Genomic DNA, 6,020 nt, shown 5'->3' on the forward strand with positions numbered 1-6,020 from the left:
ACACTCCTCTGATGGAATACAGTCCTCTGAGAGTGAACACACAACTCCTTTGATGGTGAACACAAATTCTGACAGTGAACACACTCCTGTAACAGTGAACACATGTTTGTATCCACTTTTCTCAGGACCCCGACCCAATCGTCTTTGTCATCATCAGCCCCAGCACAGCCGCCCTGCTCCTCCGGGTTTCTGACACCCTCAGGATGTGGGTTTTCACACTGTGTGTCTCACACAGTAATAAACAGCCGTGTCCTCAGACCTCAGACTGCTCAGCTCCATGTCGGCGGTGCTGGTGGACGTGTCTGCAGCCAACGTGACTCTGCCCTGGAACTTCTGTGCATACTTTGCTCCACCATCTTTGCTGTCAATCTGTCCATCTGTTCAAGCCCTTGCTGAGGGGCCTGTCACACGCAGTGCATGTAGTCCGTGAAGGTGTATCCAGAAGCCTTGCAGGACACCTTCACTGAGGCCCCAGGCTTCCTCAGCTCAGCCCCAACGGCACCAGCTGCACCTGGGCGTGCACCCCTGTGGACAGGGGACAGAAGTGCATGAAGCCCCTTGACTGGACCCTGTCCCTTCCTTCACCGCAGCACTGGGGTGACCCTGACCTGGAGCCAAGGCCACCAGGAGGAGGACTCTCCAGCTCCAGTTCCTGGTGAGGGCTGTGCTCCCAGGACTGCTGTGCAGAGTCGGTGTTGCTCTGGGTGATGTTCTTAGGGCTCAGAATATCCATATTTAACCTAGGACACCTCAGGTCACCTGCATGTTCTAGAGGCTGAAAACTTTACACTCAATACATGGGCGATATTAGGAGGGAGTAGTCTTCTGACCCATGATCACGCTCAGTGGGTGTGTGTCCGTGTCCTCATGCTGTTTCATGGCGTGTGTCCTGCCAGGTCCCTGACCCCTGTGTACACAGAGCTCTTCCACTGAGGGATACGCCCCAGAGGACACAGTCCCCATCGTGAACCAGTCTTTAGTGCCACAGAGACATCTTCACCTCTAATCAGTGTGTTTCCCCAAAGTCAGCCACCACTGGGTATTCACACACACACACACACCGGTCTAACACACACACCTGTCACACACACACCTGTCAAACAGACATACAGACACACACACACTGTCACACACACACCTGTCACAAACACCTGTTACACACACACACCTGTTACACACACACCCACCCGTCTAACACACAACTTGTCACACACACCTGTCTCACACACACACATCTGTCAAACACACAGACACACACACATCACACAGAGACATGCTCACTCACACACTTACACACACACATACACACAAACACAGGCACACACATGCACACATTCACACTCACAAAGATGCACACATACATATACTAATACATATACACACTCATGCACACACTAACACACAAACATGTAACACATCCAGACTTGCATGCTCACATACACACTCACACACTCACTCACAGGCATATACACATGTACTTCTCATGGCCTCACCGAGCTGTGTATTCCCAACAGGCCCCAATATTAAACGTCACCAGTCCTTGTCCTGCTAGTTATTGTTTTCAGTGAAAAGAGAAGACTCCGTCTCTGAGACTCCCGGCCCCTCCCCACATGCTCCTGGGCAGCAGCCCTGCACTGGGGTCCTGGGCACCCCCTGCCTGGGCTCACAGGGCAGTCCTAGCAGTGTTTCTAGTCTGGTATTAAGTGGCTGTGTTCCATCTTCAGAGTATTCTTCTAGAGACAGCATGTTCTTTTAAGCATCTCTAGAAATAGCCTCAATAAATGCATGCACTCTGTAGAGAGACCTCAAGGAAGGAGTTTGTGAGAACACCTGGATGTCGCTGCCCTGGGCTTGCGGGTGCACTGATGCAGTTGACACTCACAGTGAGTCCAGAGGCTCTCGAGAACTTGGGGTCCCTTTGCCTCCTGGAGCCCCCCGTGGGCTAACATCATGTCACAGGATACCTGCATGCAGAAGCACGGGGCTCGATGCCCACTCCACCTACCGTTCACTCCTGGGCTCACCTGTTCTTGCAGCACCTGGACCCTGCAGGGGCCCCTCAAGAAGGTCCAGATGAGCCCCGTTGTCGGAAACCAGTGCAGTAGCCCTGACAACTCACAGCGCAAACATCTGAGGGGCTCTTAGTGCCCACATCTGTGAGAGGAGACACCTGAGACGCTGGAGGACGACGAGGCAGAGCCCTTGTCAGCTGACTCAGGGGAGGCTGCCCTGAGGGAGTGCTCACCCAGGGAATGGGGTGGTGAGCATGCTCAGTCACCTCAGTCGTGTCTGACCCTTTGAGACCCCACGGACTGTAGCCCACCAGACTCCTCTGTCCATGGGATTCTCCAGGCAGGAACACTGGAGAGGGTTGCCACAACAGCACCCTGCAGAGAAGCTAGATCAGCCGTGTGCATGTCCCCTGGCAGGACATCTCTTCAGCAGGACGGCCTCGGGTTGCATCCATCCTCAGACTCCATCCTGCTTCTCACCGTATCCTCCTGACCACCTGCCCGAGGACTTCAGGACCTGAGGTCATTGGGGAGACAGATCCACTGCTGTGTCAGCCACGTGTCCTCCAGCAGGACCCTGTGACAAACCTGCTTCCCCCTGTTCTGAGTCTCTGATGGAACCTTCATAAATATTCCTGAGCATGTCAGATACCCAAGAGCAGGAGAGGGATACTGGCCATGTCGATCAGGCAGGAGAGAGCGGGTCTGAGGCCAGTAGTGAGGTGCTCCAAGCCTGGTCTCCAGCCGTGGGTACCAGAGCCTCAGCGCTCTGGCTCCTGATGGTTGTCTGGCTGTGGTCTCTGCACACTAGCTCCCCTCCTCAAAGAGGCTGTATGTCATAGCTCTGCCAGGTCCCTGGAGGTCACATGTGGGTAGGGGCTACATGCATTGTTGAGGTTGAACACCCATGACTCAGGGGATCTGGGTCTGGGCTCTGAGCATCGCCAGGGTTTTCAGTATTGGCCCATCCACGATCTACGCCCTCCTGGGCTGCAGTGCCCTGGTCCAGTCCCTTCTCTTAGCCATGAGATATGACCCCTCTGTAGGTCTGCAGTGGACAAGAATTTCTGTTCACCTCCTTGGAGAAGCTGGGGGAAGAGCTCTTCCATGAGGGTCTGCATGATGAACCTTCTGGGTAGGTGTTAGCATTTTTCAGCGTTTGCCTTCCCCTCGTCCGTCAGGTGTCCTGAAGGGATAAATATGAACACTCACCTTGAAGATCTGGATGTTTCTGGAGTTATATTCCACAAACCATGGACTGCGACCCCAGGATCTCTCATCCTCACAGTGGTTATTGCTGGTGCTGCAGGAATTGGTAGTAATTACCCTGAAGGTGCTCCTTCCTAAGCTTCACATCCATGGGCACGTCTCACCTGGACTGTGGATTGCCCACCTCTCCGGTTTTGTGCCTGGGGATTCCCCTGCAATGTTAGGACTCTGTTAGGTCCGGGGAAAGTTTTGGTGTTGAGAATTTCCTTGCTTTAATATGGAAATCATGGTTTCCACACACACTACCTCTTGATGCAGGAACCAGCAGGTACCAGCTGAGGTTGTCCTTGACCTGTGAGGCGAAGGAGAAATCGAATGTCACTAAGAGTCAGAGGAGCCTGGACAGACTTGACCAACATAGAGAGACAGGGATGAAGGACTCCGCAGGGCACTTATTTTAGGCTCAGATTCCAAAGCTCTTCCAAGAGGCTGGAATTCAGAAAGCACCACGGTGAGGAGACTGTTACGTCCTGGTGACCCAGTTCTAGTCAGAAGGCAGGACAAAGCGCCTCTCGGTGATTCCGGGTTCCTGAGGTAATTTCAGAGGAGCCGTCCCCCTTCTCCCAGCCCCTTTTCATGTCCCCGTGTGACCAGGGAATGCAGTCATCACGTCCGTAATGAGGGGTTCCCCTGGGGGAGGGGCTCACATGTGGGTGTGCCATGTGGAAGGTTGTTCATTCTCTCCAGGTACGTGAACTGCTGACTTCACCAAATCCGGGACCACCCACATCTGGGCTCCTCGTTTCATTGGCTTGTGATTTTTCTCATTGTTGGGCTTCCCCGATAGATCAGTTCAAGCTTCCCTGACAGCATGGTCCTTGGAAGAAAAGCTATGACCATCCTAGACAGCGCATTAAGAAGTGGAGACTTTGCTGGACAAATTCCGTCTGGTAAAGCTATGGAGTTTCCAGTACTCATGTATGGATATGAGAGATGAACCATACAGAAAGCTGAGTGCTGAAGTACTGATGCTTTTGAACTGCTGTGTTGGAGAACACTGTTGAGAGTCCCTTGACTGCAAGAGGATCAAACCAGTCTATCCTAAAGGAAATCAGTCCTGAATATTCACTGGAAGGACTGATGCTGAAGCTGAAGCTCCAATACTTTGGCCACCTGATTTGAAGAACAGACTCATTGGAAAAGACCCTGATGCTGGGAAAGATTGAAGACAGGAGGAAAAGGGGATGCCAGAGGATGCGATGGTTGGATGGCATCATCGACTGGATGGACATAAGCTTGAGCAAGTTCTGGGAGTTGGAGATGGACAGGGAAGTCTGGCATGCTGCAGTCCACGGGGTTGGGAAGAGTCAGCCATTACTGAGTGACTGAACTCACAGCTCAATGGTAAAGAATCATCGTGCAATATAGGATTCGCTTCCTGGGACTGGAAGATCTGCTGGAGAAGGGATAGGCTACCCACTCCAGTATACTTGGGCTTCCCTTGTGGCTCAGCTGGTGAAGAACCTGCCTGCAGTTTGGGAGATCTGGGTTTGATCCCTGAGTTGGGAAGATGCCCTGGAGAAGGGAAATGCTACTCACTCCGGTATTCTTCCTTGGAGAATTCCATGGACTGTGTAGTCCGTGGGGTCGCAGAGTTGGATACAACTGAGCAACTTTCACTTTCTCATTATTTACTCTGTTCACTTTGTGTGATTTCTGCTGTTGAGACTCACATAATGATCGCAAGATGGCGCTAGTGATAAGGAACCCGCCTACCAATAAGCAGATGTAAGAGACACAGGATCCATCCCTGGTCAGGAAGATGCCCTGGAGGAGGGCATGGCAACCCGCTCCAGTATTCTTGCTTGGAAAATTTCATGGACAGGGGAGCCTAATGGGCTACAGTCCCTAGTGTGGTAAAGAGGCTGACATGACTGGAGTGACTAGCATGCATGCATTAGAACAAAGTGATTTAAAATCACTAAGTTTCATGAACTAAAGGTAGTGTTTGTTCCATGAGACAGTCAGGAGGGATGGCTAAACACGAAGACGGTGTTCACAATGGCTTCTTTATTCATCAGGGAATATTCTGTATATTCCTTAGATGTATGGTGCTCTCTCGTTGAAAGACTTGTCCTCGTATAAACTTCTGGTGGCTCATAGCTTGACAAGAAAGCTGAGGATATCAAGTAGGAATTGTTTTTAAAGTAAAAGCTTCCCTTTAGTTCGTGTCCTCTATCTGCCGTAAAACCACCCAAAGGACAGAAGCTACTGCACCTACTAGAGCCTGTCAGTTAGTGAAGGGAGGAACGCCCCTCGGTGGTGCTCAAAGAGCTGAAACCACACTCAGACCATTATTCATAGTTCTCTCCATGGGAATTCATTGGGACCCCCACCCCAGGTTGATGTAGAAGGTAAGTCTGAGGACATCACAGACATAGATGCAGGAACACAGACGACACAAACTTTTCATCTTCCTGCATCTGTGTGTGGTGTCAGCAGACTCAGCTTCTATATCAGGCTGGCGTGGAGGTCCCGCTGAGTCTCCATGGCGAGAACTATCCCTGATGCTGTGAGTGAGGTGTCAGTTCCGTTAGCACCACCAAGGGGGGTTCTTCCCTGGCCCTGGGTTTATACACCTCTGTTGTCTGAGTCCAGCTGCACTTACACTGCTGACCGCTGGCTAACTCGTTCACTGGCCCTGCTGTGCTGAGCTGCACTGCTGAGTCACACAGAGCCTCTCCTGTGGACTTAGCGAGCTTACACCAAATGTCCAGAGAACGGGCCTAAGCGACAAGC

At 51.9% G+C, this 6,020-nt stretch overlaps 1 pseudogene; it reads right to left on the minus strand.

Annotated features, from left to right (window-relative positions):
* Positions 1-212: 212 nt before the first annotated feature.
* Positions 213-963, minus strand: LOC113889249 (annotated as a pseudogene).
* Positions 964-6,020: the final 5,057 nt, after the last annotated feature.

The sequence above is a fragment of the Bos indicus x Bos taurus genome, unplaced genomic scaffold (genome assembly GCF_003369695.1).
Source record: "Bos indicus x Bos taurus breed Angus x Brahman F1 hybrid unplaced genomic scaffold, Bos_hybrid_MaternalHap_v2.0 tig00011648_arrow_arrow_obj, whole genome shotgun sequence".
Classification (NCBI taxonomy): Eukaryota; Metazoa; Chordata; class Mammalia; order Artiodactyla; family Bovidae; genus Bos; species Bos indicus x Bos taurus.